This window comes from Schistocerca gregaria, chromosome 3, assembly GCF_023897955.1.
Source record: "Schistocerca gregaria isolate iqSchGreg1 chromosome 3, iqSchGreg1.2, whole genome shotgun sequence".
Taxonomy (NCBI): Eukaryota; Metazoa; Arthropoda; class Insecta; order Orthoptera; family Acrididae; genus Schistocerca; species Schistocerca gregaria.
The window spans coordinates 429,813,455-429,833,116 of record NC_064922.1 but is presented as its reverse complement, the minus strand read 5'-3'; the positions used below and the strand labels follow the sequence as shown (position 1 = coordinate 429,833,116).

General features: G+C 47.2%; 1 protein-coding gene across 3 annotated transcripts in view; it reads right to left on the bottom strand.

The window, feature by feature from the left end:
• Positions 1 to 19,662, bottom strand: part of LOC126356284 (transcription factor IIIA-like) — a 99,277-nt gene that overhangs the window by 60,006 nt on the left and 19,609 nt on the right. The gene's annotated exons all lie outside the window — the stretch shown is intronic.

Sequence of the window (19,662 nt, the reverse complement as noted above, 5' to 3'; positions counted from 1 at the left end):
TTACTCATCTTTCAAAAGCAAAATTATGTTATGTAAGGCAAGGTTTTGATTTTTATGAGCCTGTTATGTGATAAAGCGGTAATTAAACAGGTTTGATGTATGGGAAAGTCCAGTGCAATAGTAAAAAAACTTTGACAGATAAATCCAAATGGAGGATTTCTTAATAATCATAAAGCAATTATCCTTCAAATAAAAAAGGAAAATCTAGAACTGTTCTAGAGATACAGTATTTTAAATTTTTTTCCAAAATTTGCAACTTCAAAATGGTATGCACAGTGCCATCTTTGGAGGGCTGTATCTCTGAGCAGAAATTTTTTTGGAGAAAACAAAAAATGTTCCTTACTTAGTCCTTCATTTTAACATGTGCTAAATTCAATAACATCTGAGACTGAAAGTAAAATATTTTTCTAGCCTGCCTGAACTGATATAGACTATGCCTGGAGCTAAAGCATTATATACTAAATATCTCGCCTTTGTCCTTGAAAGGATGTAGGCCTACTCAGAAAGAACACTTCCAGGAAACATTGTCTCAAAAGGTTTCTTTGAAATCTTCACAAGCTGGCTGAACAGCCAAGTTCCCTCCAATAATTTTCAAACACTAGATTAATTCCATCCTTTAGGCAGTTTGTTGACAAAATACAGATGACTTGATGGTGCAGCTCAGAGAGATTAAACTACACATTCACTGCTAAATCCAGGACAGGGTGAAGACAAAATGTAATAGTGAAGAACTCAATTTCACTTTTCATTGTTCTCGGTGCTGCTCTATAGCACTAAAGGCATTAGTAATTTTTGTTGGCTTCAAAAAAACACGTGACTCAGTTGAGAGACAAACTTTATTTAGAGTTTTAGAGGAATTTGGAACTGACAGGAAAACAAGGGATATCATAAAACAACCCCCCAACAGACACCATTTTGAAAGTTACATAAAGATGAGGCAAGGAGATGGATTATCCTGAATTCTCTTCAATATAGTCCTGGAGAAAATAACGAAAACCTGTGAAGTAACTCTGAAGTAGGAAGGAATAAGTAGTACACACCTTGGGAAAAAAAGGAAGGAAACAATATCGAAATCAGGTTTTCAGCTTTTACTGAAGATCTTGTCCTTCTAGCCAGAAACAGGAAGGGTATGCAAAGAGAGCTAGAGCTCTTGTATGTAATTGCAGGAAAGAATGGATCTTGTATGGAACGTTGACATATGTGTAAGATGGACACCGAGGGGAGAAATACTTAGAGGTAAAATATGGGAAGATTAACGGGCAGATAAATTCCAATACTTAGGAAGATGGACCCAACAAAATGGGCTGGATAAAGAGGTAGTCAAAGGTAGAGAGAAAAAATTAAACCTCGCTTACAAACTAATACAAAACAGGTACAATAAACGAGCGATATCCTACGAGGTCAAAATCAGGAACTGTAATTCAGCTATAAAACTGGAAGGATTCTATTCGTCAGACATTATTTTAAATACAAGGGGACAGTTGGTAGAACTTTAACAGAAATGAAGGAAGATTCTCAGGAAAATTCTGGGACCCAAAATGACTACTGAAGGGACTTGGACGAACAGGAAAAATGAGGATCTTCACAAGTACACCAAAAATATAATGGCACAATGTGGAAATAATGGTTGAAATTTTATGGACACCTAATAAGAATTGTTGAAAACCACTGCAAAAAGATCTTCAAGTACATCATATCATTATAGTTTACTTCTAAGTAGGTAGAAGAGGTCAAAAGATATGTGAAAGAAACTGGTATTACACTAGTGATGATCCAAAAGCAGAAGAATTCAGAAGCAGAGTCAAAAGCATCAATTCAATTAGAGAGAAACCAGTAAAAATGAGATTCATATATTACATTTCCATGAAGGAGAACAAGGTGGTTCTAGGAAGAGGGGAAAATTAAGCTCAAAAATTCTGAATTTTTATGTTGCCTATTACTGGCCAAACTCAGAAGAAAGAAGAATAAAACTGACTTTACAGACCAAAATTTAAAAACTCTGAAGTTGGTCAATCTGGAAAATACTGAGTTTTTTTTAGGTCTAATGATTTTACAGCCCATTTTTCATCTCTGCAACTGGTTCAAATACAGTGTACAGTACAGCTCCATTTTTAGGTGCAGATCATGAAGTTCATTTAAATGAACCACTTTTTATGATAATATTTGTTCACTATATCATTACCCTGTACACTGTTGCAATAGACTGCAGTTTTGTGATATAGCTGGGCAACATTGCTGATGTTCAAGCTGCTGTTTGTGGGCAAACTGAGTTGCCCACTGGAAGTGTGGAGAATATTTCACATTGCAGGGCAATATCTATCTATGTATTTGTTCATCTCCCCCGTCCTCTCAATGACAGTATTACACCCAGGTGCCTGAGTGAAAACAGTATTGTTTCACATTTGTTTGAATGTTTGTGCATGTACATATAGTCATATGTTTTGTAGTTCTTTGTCGTTGTATGCAGCAATGGAAAAAGTGGACAAACGAAAGAATTACAAATTTAATAATGTGGCTCATCCCTGACCAGAGCTATTGGAAGATGAAAATAATCTACACAAAAATTACAATCTGAAAAAACAATTGGCAAGCTGTTGCTGATGAGCTTGAAATCGCACTTTGATGAAGCATACAAAAAGTTCTGACGTCTTGGACCCTATGCCAAATGTGAGGCAAAAAAGTGTAGTTGGCTCTTCATCTGCATGGTTTGAATGCCATCAGTTCAGGGTATATACATGGACAAGGAAAAAAAATTCCCAGATTTTCGGTTAAAAATACACTTTTTCCATGGAACAGTAAAACTTATCAATCCTTTGAATGGTTATGGTTTTATATGGCGGCATACAATTTCCCAACCCTTTCGTAAACAAAACTCAGGGGAAAAAAATAATTAATTAAAAAAAGCAACATTTTGGAAAGATCTTTGATGTGCAGCACCACATACACTGCACATTTTCATATTACGAAAGTATAACTTAAAATTATACCAAACACCGCATGTTACTTTCTGAAACACTGAAATCAAGATTGCGATGCGCCTTTGTGAGCCAGTCATAGTTCATGTGACGTGATCTTGCCAGCCAATACAGCGGATATTCAGAGCACAGGACACGTGATGTAGTCAGCCATTAGCATTACCACTGCTAAGTAGCACGAACACACAAACAGAAAAAGTTAATGGTTTAGATTAATATACATAGTGTTGCGAGAAGAAAAGCAAACCTTTCACATATAATATTGGTCAATTATTCAAAATGACAGTCACAATTGCATTATTTATTTTCCTGCCAACGTGTTTCATAACTATCATAGTTACCAACCGTGCAAAAGCACGGTGACGACTCCAGCGAGCGACCAATGGTGTAATTGCCCTGAAGATGACCCCATTGCGGGTTGAAACCGGTTGGCGGCAAAATAAATAATGCAATTGTGACAGTCATTTTGAATAATTGATTATAAGTAAATTAATTGCTGTTTATTTCCATACAACTATCTTGTCTAAAAATTTATAATATTGGTCTTGACAATTAATAAGCTGCAAGAGAAGCTAAACTTTCAAGTATAATGTTGATCTTTTTTGCGCGTACTACACTTTAAGATACATCCCACGAATGTGCCAGTAAAATTTCTGATAATTACATAAATGTCTGATCATCTGGGCTCGAAATTTTCTGAAAGATTGTTCTCAAAGAATTGATTTTTAAATTAGAGTCAAACGCTCTGCCAGTTAAGAAATTCATTGCACATTCTCACATGTAGTTTACCTTGTGAAAAAGGAAATTTACTTTGAAAGTAACACTTTTCAATCAATCATTCGCAATATTTTGCTGCGGTGTGTTAGAAAGAGGTTTGTTTCAGCAGTTGCCATAGAGCACCAGATAACAGGCGTCACCATGCTTGCACAGCTACGATGGCGCAGGAAGCCCGTATGTTTGTACATGTAAAACATTAAAAGATCTTACATTATGTCATAAAAGAAACACGACATCAGAGGATACTCCAAGAGCATCGAAATTTCGTGAACCATACTAACATGCATAATTCAGCTTAAAGTGCCCATTCATATGTTCAGATTCAGTTGTAAATTTTCTTGTAGTACCAATACCATATTATGTCATTTTTGCTACTTTATTATGGCATAATGCCATATGTGCTAGGAGATGAAACCATGCCCTTTTGAAATACAGCTAACAGTTGAAACTAGCCAATAGTGTGGAATTAAACACTTTGTTTCAAATACATTGACTGCCTCAGCGGAAAATAGTAATAAAAACCAAATTCCTTTAGCGAATTGACTAAAATAACTTCATTGTTCTATTAGGCAATTAATTCTTCGCTGAAATTTCCGCCCGGGGCAGATATCCTGGTTTGCTCCTAGTGACTATGGCAGCTTGCGTGCGCCAGTAAAATTTTTCTGGGGAGCATCTTACTGTGTGCTGCTACTGCTTATTCAGCTAACAGCCACTCTTTTGTATCCAGTAACGGGAGTAGGTAGTACACATGTGCAAGCCCATGCGCCCGCTTCCAACTGCTCACAATAAATCTAATGTAAACAGTTGTCACATTAGATGGCTGGTTTAAAATGGGGAGGGGGGTCCAAACTGCGAGGCCAATAGACCCTTGTTCCCAGTAGAACAATTACCCATGGGGAAAGAAGAAAACAAAGAAGACGTATGGCACAATAACAGGAGAAAGGAAGAACCAGAAGAAAGACAGGACAGCAAACACTACAATAGACAAAACAGGACAAGAAAACAACAGACAGGTGCAAGAAACTGGGAGAAGAGATTAAAAACAAGAAAGCAGATTACCATAGCTGGCTGACCATGAGAATAAAAAAGGAGAAGCAGCCAATCTGCAACACATTAAAACCTCCACCCTAAAAGCTCTACGGTGGAGAACACAGAGGAACAAAGGACATGCGCCAAAACTCAGACCAAATGATGAAACCCGCCCTCACGAATAAAATGTAAAACTAGAACTGCTGTTGAGGCATTGTCGCCCAACACCACAGGTAGGGTGCTGGGAAAGTTAAAATTACGCCGCAGAGTGGCTAAAACTGGGCAGTCCAGAAAGAGGACGACGACTGTCATTTAGGAGCCACAGCGACACTTAGGTGGGTCCTCGCGACGGAGGAGGTAACCATGTGTGAGCCACGTATGGTCAATGCGGAGCCGACAAAGGACAATCAATTCCCTGCAAAAAGCCCGCAGGAAAGACTTCCACACATTTGCACTCTCCTTAATGACACTGAGTTTGTTGTGTATACTGTTATGCCACTCCATCTCCGAAAGCCAAAAAGCCTTGCGGCGTAAGACAGAGCGCAGGTCAGTTTCAGAGATGCCGATCCCCAGGAGTGGCAAGTACATTGCCTGGGATTCCAATGTGCCCTGGAGTCCACACAACCACCACTAAATGACTGGAGAGTTCCAGGACAGAGATGGCCTCCTGGATTATCACTACCAAAGGATGGCGAGGGTAGCACTGGTCGATAGCTTGTAAGCTGCTCAGGAAGTCCGAACAGAGAAGAAATGACTCAGCAGAGCAGACACGGAAGTAGTGAAGTGCACGAGATATGGCCACAACCTCTGCAGTGAGAACACCGCAGCCAGCATGCAAGGAATGCTGTTCAATATGGCATTATCTGGACATATGAGAAGCCAACATTACCATCGGCCATCGACTCGTCACTGTAAACAGTTTCATGTCAACATGTCAAGAACTGAACAGAAGTGACAGTGGAGAGTAGCGAGGTTAACTGAGTCCTTAGGGCCATGCAAAAGGTCCAGACGAAGCTTTGGATGAGGTGTACACCATGGAGGTGTACATGAATGGATATCAAGTAGAGGGAAGGATATCAAGTAGAGATAAGGGATCAAACGCAAAACATAATCGTGAGCCCTGACCGGGCCGCGATGCAGGAGATGTACTGCTGCGGGTGGGGAAAGGAGACGGAATTTGGATGCTCAGGAGAACTGTGAAAGTGTGCCGCATAACTGTCGAGCATTTGTGCATGTTGGAAGCGCAATGGAGGGACTCCAGCCTCAACCACGACACTGATCACCGAATTCATTCTAAAAGCTTCCGTCGTTTTACGAACGCCACAGTGGTGCACTGGGTTGAGTAAACGCAACGCTGAGGGTGCCACTGAACTGTAAACCAGACTTCCATAGTCAAGGAGGGATTGAATAACGGCTCTGTAGAGCTGCAGCAGTGTACAGCCATTTGCACCCCAGTTGGTGTTGCTCAGACAGTGGAGGGCACTGAGGTGCTGACAACACTCCCACTTAAGCTGACAAAGGTGAAGTAGCCAAATCAATCGGATGTTGGAAACCAGTCCTAAGAACCGATAAGTCTCCGCTACAGTGAGCAGATCGTCATTAAGATAAAGTTCAGGTTCTGGTTGGTTGGTTTGTGGGATTAAAGGGAGCAGACTACTATGGTCATCGGTCCCTTGTTCCATAAAAACTAAAACCACCCGAAGAGAATAAAAAACGAACAACAGGAAAGACAGCAGATGAAACAGGACATGAAATACTCTGACAGACACCATACATAGCAAATTAAAACACACAGTGTGACGGTGGTTGGCCGAACGTAGAGAAAAAGAGGAAAAACCAACCACCAAGAACACTTTAAAAACTCAGTTTAAAATCAGAGGCTAAAAGCCAGAATCAACACAAAAAAAACCCCACTCAGATTAAAGGATAAAAACCCCCTGCCCGAATAAAACACAAAACCAAGTCCACCATGGCAGAGTCATCTGATAAAAGAGCAGAGAGCGTGTCAGGCATTGCAAAAGTCTGCCCGAGCACGGTTAAAAGGGCGCACTCCGACAGAATATGGACCACCGTCAAGGACGCCCCACAACGACAAAGAGGGGGATCCTCACGACACAGTAAATAACTGTGCGTGAGTCGGATGTGGCCAATGCGGAGCCGACAAAGGACGACTGATTCCCTGCGGTTGGCTCGCATAGATGACCGCCACACAGTCGTCGTGTCCTTGACGGCACGGAGTTTGTTAGGGGTGGTCAGACCGCACCATTCAGCATCCCAAAACGAGAGAACTTTGCGGCGTAAGACTGCCCGCAAATCAGCCGCCAGGAGGCCAATCTCCAGAAATGGCGTACTGGTGGCCTCTTTCACCAGGCGGTCAACAGTTTCATTGCCGGGTATACCAACATGGCCTGGGGTCCAAACAAAGACCACAGACCTGCCGCTACGGGCGAGAGTATGCACGGACTCCTGGATAGCCATCACCAGACGAGAACGAGGGAAACACTGGTCGAGAGCTCGTAAACCGCTCAGGGAATCGCTACAGATAACGAAGGAGTCACCTGAGCAGGAGCGGATATACTCTAGGGCACGAAAGATGGCGACCAGCTCAGCAGTGTAAACACTGCAGCCAGCAGGCAACGAACGTTGTTTAGAATGGTCCCCTGGAGTTAGTGCATAACCGACTAGACCAGCAACCATCGAACCGTCGGTGTAGACAACGCCAGAGCCCTGATACGTGGCCAGGATGGAATAAAAGCGGCGTCGGAAGGCCTCCGGAGGGACTGAGTCCTTCGGGCCCTGTGCCAAGTCGAGCCGAAGGCAAGGGCGAGGCACACACCACAGGAGTGTACGCAGAGGGGGCCCGGAAAGGAGGTGGAACAGGGAAACACCCAAGCCAGGAAAGAAGCTGTTTGACACGTACGGCGATCTGACAACCCAACCGGGGCCGACATTCTGGCAGATGAACGACTGACTGCGGGAAGAGGACACGATAATTTGGATGCCCGGACAAGCTAAAAAAATGGGCAGCATAAGCAGCCAGTAATTGTTGGCGTCGTAACTGCAGTGGAGGGACACCTGCCTCTACAAGTATGCTGTCCACAGGGCTGGTTCGGAAGGCACCAGTCGCAAGGCGTATCCCGCTGTGGAGGATTGGGTCCAGCACCCACAACGCAGATGGGGATGCTGAGCCATAAGCCAGACTCCCGTAGTCCAGACGGGACTGGATTAACGCCAGGTAAAGCCGTAGGAGAGTAAATCGGTCGGCGCCCCACCTGGTGTGGCTCAGGCATCGCATAGCATTTAGATGCCGCCAACACGCCTGTTTAAGCTGCCGAATATGAGGCAGCCAAGTCAACCGGGCATCAAAAACCATCCCCAAAAACCTATGTGACTCCACCACTTTAAGAAGCTCGCCGTCAAGATAAAGCCGCGGCTCCGGGTGAACAGTGCATCGCCGGCAGAAATGCATAACGCAGGTCTTGGCTGCGGAAAACTGAAAACCATGCGCTACAGCCCAAGACTGTGCCTTGCGGATTGCGCCCTGTAGCTGACGTTCAGCAGCTGCAATGCCAATAGAGCTGTAGTAAAGGCAGAAGTTGTCAGCATACAGGGAAGTGGAGACAGAATTTCCCACGGCCGCAGCGAGCCCGTTAACAGCTATTAAAAACAGACACACACTGAGAACAGAACCCTGTGGCACACCGTTCTCCTGGACTTGGGAGGAACTACATGAGGCCGCGACGTGCACGCGGATGGTACGATTCGACAGAAAATTGCGGATATAGATCGGCAGAGGACCCCGAAGACCCCATCCATGAAGTGTAGAAAGGATGCGATGACGCCATGTCGTATCATACGCCTTCCGCATGTCGAAAAAGACAGCAACCAGATGCTGACGGCAGGCAAAGGCAGTACGGATGGCCGACTCCAGGCTCACCAGATTGTCGGCGGCGGAGCGGCCTTTACGGAACCCACCCTGAGACGGAGCCAGTAGGCCTCGAGACTCCAGTACCCAATTCAAGCGCCGGCTCACCATCCGTTCAAGCAACTTGCAAAGGACGTTGGTGAGGCTAATGGGACGGTAGCTGTCCACCTCCAAAGGGTTTTTCCTGGTTTCAGAATGGGGACAACAAGACTTTCCCGCCATTGCGACGGAAACTCACCCTCGACCCAAATGCGGTTGTAAAGATCGAGGAGGCATCGCTGGCAGTCCACTGAAAGGTGTTTCAGCATCTGAGAGTGGATGCTATCTGGCCCAGGAGCGGTATCAGGACAAGCGGCGAGGGCACTTCGAAATTCCCACTCACTGAATGGAACGTTGTACAATTCAGGATGGTGAGTGCGAAAAGAAAGACTCCGACGTTCTATCCGCTCCTTAATGGAGCGGAAGCCCAAGGGGTAGTTGGCAGAAGCGGAATTCATAGCAAAGTGCTCTGCCAAGCGGTTTGCAATGACGTCGGAGTCAGTACAAACTGCTCCATTCAGTGAGAGTGCAGGAACACTGACAGGGGTCCGATAGTCATAGAGGCGGCGAATCTTGGCCCAGACCTGCGATGGAGTGACATGGAGGCCAATGGTGGACACATACCGCTCCCAGCACTCCTGCTTGCGTTGGCGGATAATGCAGCGGGCTCGCGCACGCAGCCTTTTGAAGGCGATAAGGTGGTCGATTGAGGGATGTCGCTTGTGACGCTGGAGCGCCGCCGGCAAGCTTTAATCGCTTCAGCGATCTCAGGCGACCACCAAGGCACAGACCGCCGCCGAAGGGACCCAGAAGAACGGGGAATGGCAGATTTGGCGGCAGTAACAATGCCGGTGGTGACCGATTGAACCACTGCATCAATGTCGTTAGAGAGAGGCTCAATAGCGGCAGTGGAGGAGAACAAGTCCCAGTCAGCCTGATTCAGAGCCCATCTGCTGGGGCTCCCAGAAGACTGACGCTGTGGCAGTGACAGAAAGATCGGAAAGTGGTCACTACCACACAGGTCGTCATGCACTCTCCATTGGACAGATGGTAAGAGGCTAGGGCTACAGATGGTAAGGTCAATGGCGGAGTATGTGCCATGCGCCACACTGAAGTGTGTGAAGGCACCATCATTTTAGATCGAGAGATCGAGCTGCGCCAATAAATGCTCAACGATGGCGCCTCGACCTGTTGCCACTGACCCACCCCACAGATGGTTATGGGCGTTAAGGTCGCCCAGTAACAGGAAAGGTGGAGGCAATTGAGCTATCAGAGCAGCCAGGACATGCTGCGCGACATCACCATCCGGTGGAAGGTAAAGACTGCAGACGGTAACAGCCTGTGGCGTCCACACCCGAACAGCGACAGCCTCTAAAGGTGTGTCGAGAGGTACAGACTCGCTGTGAAGAGAGTTCAGGACATAGATGCAGACGCCACCAGACACCCTTTCATAAGCTGCCCGGTTCTTATAATAACCCCGATAGCCACGGAGGGCGGGGGTTCGCATTGCCAGAACCCAAGTTTCCTGCAGAGCAATGCAGAGGAAAGGGTGAAGGCTGATAAGTTGGTGGAGCTCAGCTAGATGGTGGAAGAAACTGCTGCAGTTCCACTGGAGGATGGTGTTGTCCATGGCTGAGAAAGGCTTGACAAGACTGGGAAGGGAGATTACGCCACTGGGTCACCTGCTGCCTCCGATTTAGCACCTGTGATAGTGCTTTCCATGGCGTCTGATGGACCGGCGAGATGGAGGTCCTCAGCGGACGCCAGAATCTCCACCGCATCCTCAGACGCAGAGCTGGAAGGTTGCGGTGGGATGGCTGCCACCGCGAGTTCCTTGGGCTGAGAGCTCTTCTTGGGTTTCTCACGCAATTCCTTGGGTCGCACCGGCTGGGAGGGCTTCACCAATTCAGTCTCCGTGACGGAGGAGGATCGTGAAGCCCTACGACCAGCTGATTGCGGGCACTTACGCCATTGTCGGTCGTCAGGCTTCTCGCTGGCGGAAACCTGGGAAGGGAGGGACCCAAGGGACCCCTTGCGAGCGTGAGAACCCGAAGAAGTTGGACACTTCTCCGGCTTAGAAGTGGGGACGGACGTCCCCGATAGGTGGGATGGTGTTGCTCCTGAGGTAGGTGGCGCAGGAGCAACCCGGTGGGTAGAGCCCCCCCACTGGCGAGGGGGCAGGACAAGTTTTACTACTTGTCGATCCGGCCACAATTGGAGATGTCATTCTCACAGGATGGATTCGGTCGTATTTCCTCTTGGCCTCAGTATAGGTTAGTCGGTCCAGGGTCTTGTATTCCATGATTTTACGCTCTTTCTGGAAAATTCGGCAGTCTGGCGAGCAAGGTGAATGGTGCTCCCCGCAGTTGACACAGATGACAGGCGGGGCACATGGAGTATTGGGATGTGATGGGCGTCCGCAATCTCGACATGTGAGGCTGAAAGTGCAGCGAGAAGACATATGGCCGAACTTCCAGCACTTAAAGCACAACATCGGGGGAGGGATATAGGGCTTAACGTCACATCGGTAGACTATCAGCTTGACTTTTTCCGGTAATGTATCCCCTTCGAAGGCCAAGATGAAGGCACCAGTAGCAATCTGATTTTCCTTCAGACCCCGATGAACGCGCCGGATGAAATGTACACCTCGGCACTCTAAATTGGCGCGCAGCTCTTCATCAGACTGCAAAAGAAGATCATTATGGTAAATAACTCCCTGGACCATATTTAAACTCTTATGGGTTGTGATCGTAACAGCAACATCCCCCAACTTGTCACAAGCGAGTAACCGTCATGACTGGGCAGAGGATGCCGTTTGTATCAGGACTCACCCAGAGCGCATTTTTGACAAGCCCTCCACCTCCCCAAACTTGTCCTCTAAATGCTCGACGAAGAACTGAGGCTTTTTGGAGAGAAAAGACTCGCCATCAACCCTCGTACAAACTAAGAAGCGGGGCGAATAACTGCTACTGCCATCCTGAGACTTACGTTCCTCCCACGGTGTGGCCAGGGAGGGGAACGTTTTCGGATCGTACTTCTGAGCATTAAACTGAGCCCGAGAACGCTTAGAGACTGCTGGCGGCTGGCCACCAGTGAGAGACGATGTACCACGCTTCATTGCGGGTCATCCGCCCTGATGCCACCTACTCCGACCAAGGGCCCTTCCCACGGGCACCACCCAGCCACGGCAACAGCCACCTGGCAGGACGGCCGTTGTCCCAGGAGGATAGGCATCTACTCCTTGGCATACGTGGGGAGTTAATGGCGCAGGCATCAGTAGAGCGATCCCTGTGTTGTCTGGGGGCTACAACCAACAGAGTACATGGCGGCCCCACCATAACAGACTGGCTACCGTGCTGGATGTTAGGTAACATGTGGTCCATGGTCGCCGTCGGTGCAGAAAGAGGCACTGCACAGTTCAAGGTGTTATCTGCACGCAGAAAAAGAGTCATGCCCAAGAGATGGAGAGCGGACAGGACTGCAGTTCAACGGTGAATAAGCTGGCGAAAGGTCTGATCGCAAGATGGACACAATGCACCAAGGCGCCCTTCCCCAATCGGCTCGCTCTTCGGAAAATTTTGAGAGATGGAGGTCAAACCCAACAGGGGACCATCATATAAGGCCGAAAAATTTGAGACTCCTTTTAGTCGCCTCTTACAACAGGCAGGAATACTGTGGGCCTATTCTAACCCCCGAACCCACAGTGGGGGGGGGGGGGGGGGGGGTTTCCAGGTTCTGGATGAATGGTATAATGCCGACAGAAGTGCATGACACATGACTTTGCGGCTGAAAACTGCATGCCTTGGGCTACAGCCACTTACAACGCCCTATGAATGACTCCCTGTAGGCAGCACTAAGAAACTCTAGTACTGGAGGAGCAATATGAAATGCAGAAGTCATCCGCATAAAGAGAAGGAAAGGCTGACTGCCCTACAGCTGCTACTAGGCCATTAATGGCCACTAAAAATAGAGATACACTCACTCAATACGGAGCCCTGGAGAACACAATTCTCCTGAGTATGGTGGGAACTATGGGAGGCACCAATTTGGACACGGAAAGTACAGAGCAACAGGAAGTCTTGGATAAAAATTGGGAGCGGGCCTCGAAGATCTCACTCGTACAATGTGGCAAGGATATAATGTCGCCAGGTCTTGTCATACACTTTTTGTAAATCAAAAAAGATGGTAACCAGGTATAAAAGGCTGTTCAGATGGCAGACTCAAGGGACACAAGATTATCAGTGGTAGAGCAACCCTGGCAGAAGCTGCCCTGACATGGGGCCAGTAGGCCACATGACTCCATACCAACTACCGACACACCATATCTTCCAGCAGCTCACAGAGAACGTTGGTGAGGCTGATGGGCCGGTAGCTATCCACATCAAGCGAATTTATACCGGGTTTTAACACTGGAATAATGGTTCTCTACAGCCATTGCAATGGAAAGACGCCATTGCACCAGATCCGACTGAAAATGATGAGGAGATACCGCTTGCAGTCAGATGAGAGATGTTTTATCATCTGACTGTGGATCCGTATGGCCCAGGAGCTGTGTCGGCACAATATGCAATGGTGCTGAGGAGCTCCCACTCTATAAATGGGGCATTATAGGGTTCACTAAGGCATGTATTGAAGGAGAGGACTTTCCTTTCCATCTGATGTTTGAGAATGCAAAAGGCTGGAAGGTAGTTCACCGACACAGAGGCTCAAGCATAGTGCTCAGAAAAGTGCTCGACAATCACGTTTGCATCAGAAGAGAGCACACCATTGATATTATTGCCAGGGACACCTGTTGGGGTCTGGTACCCAAAAAGACATCTGATCTTTGTCCAGACTTGAGAAGGTGACGTATGGCACCCAATGGTCGACACGCACTTCTCCCAATACACCTGTTTCCGTCGTTTTATAAGCAGGCGAACGTGGGCACAGATCAGCCTAAATGCTATTAGGTGCTCGAGGGAAGAATGCCACTGATGTCGCTGTAATGCTCACTGACACTCTTTAATTGTCTCAGTGATTTCCAGCGACCACCATGGGACTGTCTTTCACCATGAGGCACCCTATAGAACGGGGGACCGTGTTTTCCACAGCAGAAATTAGCGTTAAAAGTGACCTGCTCAATCACAACATGGATGGCACCATGTGGGGGAGATTCAACGGTCACAGCAGAGGTGAAAGCTTCCTAGTCTGCCTTGTTTAAAGCGCATCTGGGATGGTGTCTGTGGGCATTATGCCAGGGGAGTGACAGGAAGATGGGGAAGTAGTCACTACCACACGGGGCATCATGTGTTCTCCAGAGATAGATGGGAGAAGTCCTGTGCTGCAAATTGATAAATCAATGGCCGACTAACTACCATGAACCACACTGAAATGTGTGGCGGCCTCCGTATTTAAGGTTGAGTTGGGACAGTAAATTTACAACATCTCTGCCATGGTCAATAAGCATGGTGCTACCCCACAAGGGGGTTATGGGCATTCTCATCTCCTAAAAGTAGGAAATGTTTAGGAAGTTAATCAATCAGGGCAGCCAATATGTTCAAGGGTACCGCACCATCTGGAGGGTGATAAACATTGCAGACAATTATTTCCTGCATCGTCCATATCCTGACAGCCACAGCTTCAAGAGCAGCTTGAGTGGGCACAGGTTCACAACATACACACAAACTCCACCTGACACACTATTATGTTTGCTATGGTTCTTGTAATATCCCCTGCAGCCGCGAAGGGCATGGGTCTGCACTGTCGGGAACCAGGTTTCCTGGAGGACAATGCAGAAAGCAGGTGTTAAGCTGAACAGTTGCTGTAGCTCAGGCAGATGGTGGAAAAAACCGCCACAATTCCAGTGGAAGATGATGTGACTGTGAGACTGGGAAGGCATGAAACACTCAATGAGGCAGTCTTCGCCTCACGGTCACCAACTTATTTTCTGAACAGGCTACATCCATAATGTCTGATGGTCGGGTGAGATCTAGATCCTCAGCAGATGCCAGAATCTTCACTTCATCTTCAGACGCAGAGTTTGTAGGTAGTGGTGGTGTGGGTGCCACCGCAATTCCCTTGGTCTTGGGGGTCTTCTTTCTGGATTTCTCTTGCTGATCCATGGGTTTCTCTGGCTTGAAGGGCTTCACTGGTTCAGTCTCCGGGACTGAGGATGATCGTGAAGCTGTATGACCAGCTGCTTTTGGGCACTTCAGCCACTGACCCAAGGGACCCCTTCCTAGCAAGAGGAGCCGAAGAAAACTTATGCTTCTCTGGTTGAGAAATGGGGACTGGTGTCCCCAATTGGGGGCGGGGGGGGGGGGGGGGGGCGGCGGCTAGTGCCTAGTGCTCCTGAGTTGGGTGGTGCAGGAGCAGCAGGTAGGGAAGTGCTCCCCACCATCTAGGGGGCAGGTGTAGTCTGTCGGCTCTGAGAGCTGATTGGAACTCTGAGAACTCACAGGGCTACAACTGTTCTCGTAGAGGCAGCATAAGAGGAGGTCATAGCCACAGGATGTAGGCACTCAAATTTCCTCTGTCCTCAGTGTAAGTCAGTCGGGTCATGGTCTTATTTCACGATTTTCGTTTCTCACTGTAAAATACTGCAGTCTGGTGAGCAAGAGGAATGATGCTCTCCGCAGTTGAAACAGATCAGATGCGGGGCACATGGAGGATTGGGCGAGGATGGACATTCACAATCTTGACATGTGATGCTGGAAATATAGTGGGAAGACATATGGCCAAACTTCCAGCACTTAAAGCAGCACATAGGGGGAGGGATATACGGCTTGACAACACAGTAGTACACCATTACTTTGACCTTCTCAGGAAAGGTGCCACCCTCTAAGGCCAACATGAAGGCACTGGTGGAAACCTCATTATCTCTCGGACCTCGAACGCGCCGGACGAAATGAACTTCTTGTCTTTGTAAGTTGGCATGCAGCTCGTCGGACTGCAAAAGAAGGTCCCTGTGGAATATAATACCCTGGACCATATTTAAGCTCTCATTAGGATTGATGGTAATGGAAACATCCCCTAGCTTGTCACAAGAGAGTAATGCCTGTGACTGGGCGGAAGATGCCTTTTTATCAAGACTCACCCTGACCGTAATTTGGACAAGGCCTCCACCTCCCCAAACTTGTCATCTAAATGCTCCACAAAAATCTGAGGTTTCATTGAAACAAAGGAGTCCCCATCAGCTCTCGTATATACGACGTACCGGGGTAGATAAGGCTCGCAGCCATCCTTAGACTGGCATTCCTCCAATGGTGTGGCCAGGGAGGGGAATGATTTAGGATCATTTTCCTCCCATTGTACTGAGACTTGGAACACTTAGAGACTGCCGGCGTTTCATCACCAGCAAGTGATGACATCGTACGCTTCATCGCGCGTCATCCCACATGATGCCACCCACTCCAACCAGGGGCCCTCCCCACGGGTGCCACGCAGCTGCAGCAAAGACCTCGTGGCAGGACGGCCATTGCTGGGAGTCCCGACGCCCCAGGGCCACAGGCATCTACTCCTTGGCACACGCGGGGAGTTAACTGTGCAGGCATCAGCACAGCTATCCCTGTGTAGTCAAGGGGCTACAACCAACAGGGTACATGGCGGCCCCACCACAACGGACTGGCTACCGTGCTGGATAATAGGTGCAAAGAATTTAATGGTCTTCGTTGGCACAGAGAACGACACTGCATAGCAAGTGGAGGAAATCGCACCCAGGAAGGTGTCCTCATTCAAAGGATGGAGGATGAGAGGGACTGCAATACCATGATGAGAAAGTAGGCAAAAGATTTCAATGCACGACGGATAAGGTGCACCGTGGAAGGCACCTTTTGCCAATTGGCTCCACCTTCGGGAAAATTTTGAAAAATGGAGGTCAAACCCTACAGGGGACCATCACATAAAGGCAGGAATACCTCGGGCCTATTCTAACCCCTGTTCTAACTCAGGCCTGTCACACTCAGCGGAGGCAATTTGTTGTTATGAAGCACTGCATAGTCTTCCTATAGCTTTTGACGCATTTTGCTGCTGGCAGATGCTAGTATGAGCACTGTGTTTTGTTGTACATGGCACATTACTGTTCCAACTTAAGTCTTATTTTAGTTCTTTTTCTCTCATTAACATTCTGTTGCTCCAGTAGCGGTATACAGTAATATCCTTTTTTTAGAGTATTATTTCTTAGCAGTTAAAATTACAAAAAATGTCACTGAAAACTAAATACAAAAAAATCTCGGTATTCTGCAAAATTCCTAAGTTTTTCCCGGTTTTCTCCCAGATAAAAAATTCCCCAGGATTGCCCTGGATCTTCCAGGTTGTATACACTCTGTGAGTTTCATACAGTATTGAGGCATATCTGAAGTAGGAATTGGGGGGAATGATGCAACTTGATGAAGTACTTCTACCAAAGCATTATGTTCTCTTGATACCACAAAGCTTGTAGGAGGGGAGGAGGGGGAGACTGGTGTTTAACGTCCCGTCAACAATGAGGTTATTAGAGTCAGAGCACTAACTTGCATTATGCAAGGATGCTGATGGAAAGCAGCAGCACCCTTTCAAAGCAACCATCCCGGCATTTGCCTTATGCAATTTAGGGAAATCACAGAAAACCCAAATCAGAACAGCTCGGCGCATATTTGAACCTCTGTTCTCCAGAATGTGAGTCCAATATGCTAACCATTCCGAGAGGTTTACTGATGAATAGTTAACTTTGATGTGGTACAAAAAAATTTTGTATGTATCGCCAGCAGCTAAAAACCAGAGAGCATTATCGCCAGTCAGGTTGTAATTGGTATACCCCACCTTATATTTGTAGTAGTTTTAGCATTTCTTGGACCAGTTACTTGTATAAGAAATTCAAAATCTTTTTCGACAGTCTGGTATGTTTCCAGAACAGCATCAATATATTAGTTAAATTATCAACAGCATTCCACTTACTGGAAAAAACGACGTATCCACAAAGCCCAATTTCTCTTGGTATTTATAACTTTATTTCTTGTTTCATTTGAAAGCAGTACAGCCACTCTTACTTCCACCAGGTCTCATCCTTCCATTTGTCCATTTTCTGGCAATAGTGTAGCCATTTGTAATTACTTCTCCACCAAAAATGTGGCACCACAAACACTGCTGGGTGTGGGCGGTTGTAATGTTAGAGCACACGTAACTGCAATTTGTGTGGCCACAATGTTGTCAGACAACATTATCGTGATATATTGTTGGCATTATGCAATTTTTATAGCCTCAGTGAAAGACCCCATACAGTGTGCTTCCACTCTTCTTCGACAGCAGCTCAACTGTTCCCGACACTGCCCTGGTCCAGGCATGGATGAAGCAGCCTCCACGTCCTTACGACTTCAACAATGCCTTGGATTCTTGACCTGCCTTCCTTGCACGGATGTAACACTTAAAGACCTCGGCATTCCATAACACTCATCCAAAGGCCTGTCTCCTGCCTTCCTCCAGCTCCTCTGCCGCCAGCAGTTCCACCTCCTGCACTGACTGCTCGGGCTCCAACACCCTTGCCAGCTCTACGCCCAGCCCCCCAGCTTCAGAACCCCCAGCCCACCCTTACGCTCCCCCCCCCCCCCCCCCCCCTACCAGACCCTCTCTTTTACTTCCTGTGCTCTCAGCACCTGATCACTCCATGAACTCTCCTCCGTCTGAGTGTTGTGTCACTCCGCTGATCTCAGCATGTCCCCTGCTGAGAGATTACGCCTACCTTCCGGCCCGTTGTTGATGCTCCGTCCACACCCTTGGCACCCTCCTCCCTCTCCCAGGACTCTTCCCCTGTGTGTGTAGGTCACACTCACATCAAGCTCTTGCTTTCTTCTCTGACAGGCGACTTCACAGTGCATGTCGTGTAAATTACAGGACCCCACACTGCACCACCCAGAACTGGTTGCTCTCCAGGAAGTCTCCATTTCTGACTGTTTCCTGTGGCATCAAGGACCTTCTGCTCTGCATAGAATGCCTGCCTTTTCTCATAAGGAAAAACTCCACGGGACACCAGCTGAATTCACATAGAATTCTTGTTCTACGGTCTTGGAAGCTTTGCTGCTCCTTCTTGACAATGATACCTTATGGTGCTTCTTTGAGCAGACTCACCCCTCCCCCTTTAGCTCTCTGTGGCTGCCTCCGTGCCACTAACCACTGGCCCTGTCTCCAGTACCAAGCTTCTGCTGTTGCTTGTACCCATACCTGGGTCTGCCATCCTGCTCTGGGATGCCTTTTCTCTACAGAAAGCACTACTCTCTTTGTGATGGCTCTGTCATCTCTTTTTTTGGGGAAGAATGGTCGCAGTATTCTCAGCTGTTGCCTACTTTACAGCTGCACGTCACACAGCACTATTTCTCCACCATCTCCTCATCAATAAAAAGTGATGTTGTAGCTTGTGCTTTGGCTATGCCCCACCCACCAACCACAAAGCGGTTTAGCAAAAGTTGCTGCCCTTCCCATACACCAGTAACATGAATGTGGGGTGGGACACCACACTTCCAGCAGCCGCAACACTACCACATGGCGCTATGCTTACCGCATGTAGCACTGTTGTTGTCGGCACGTCCCGCCTACACGAGGCATATGCCACTGCCAAGCTTTCCTGGCACTCTTTCACTGGACAGCTTTACAGGATGCTACCCGGCCATTTTCCAAGCAGTTGACATCGAGACTTCAGAGTTCTCTGGACTTACACACACACACACACACACACACACACACACACACACACACACACACACACACACGAGAGTTTCACTATCACAACATTTCATAGACAAGAGTAATAACATTTTCAAGTTGTAATCCTTCAGAAATTTTACAATTTATCAAGATAAACAGCTGGAACAAACACAGAAAAGGATAGAGACACTGGAATTACAATTTAATGTGAACACCTGCTTGCACATTATGAACAACTGAATCTACAACTGTGGAATAACATTT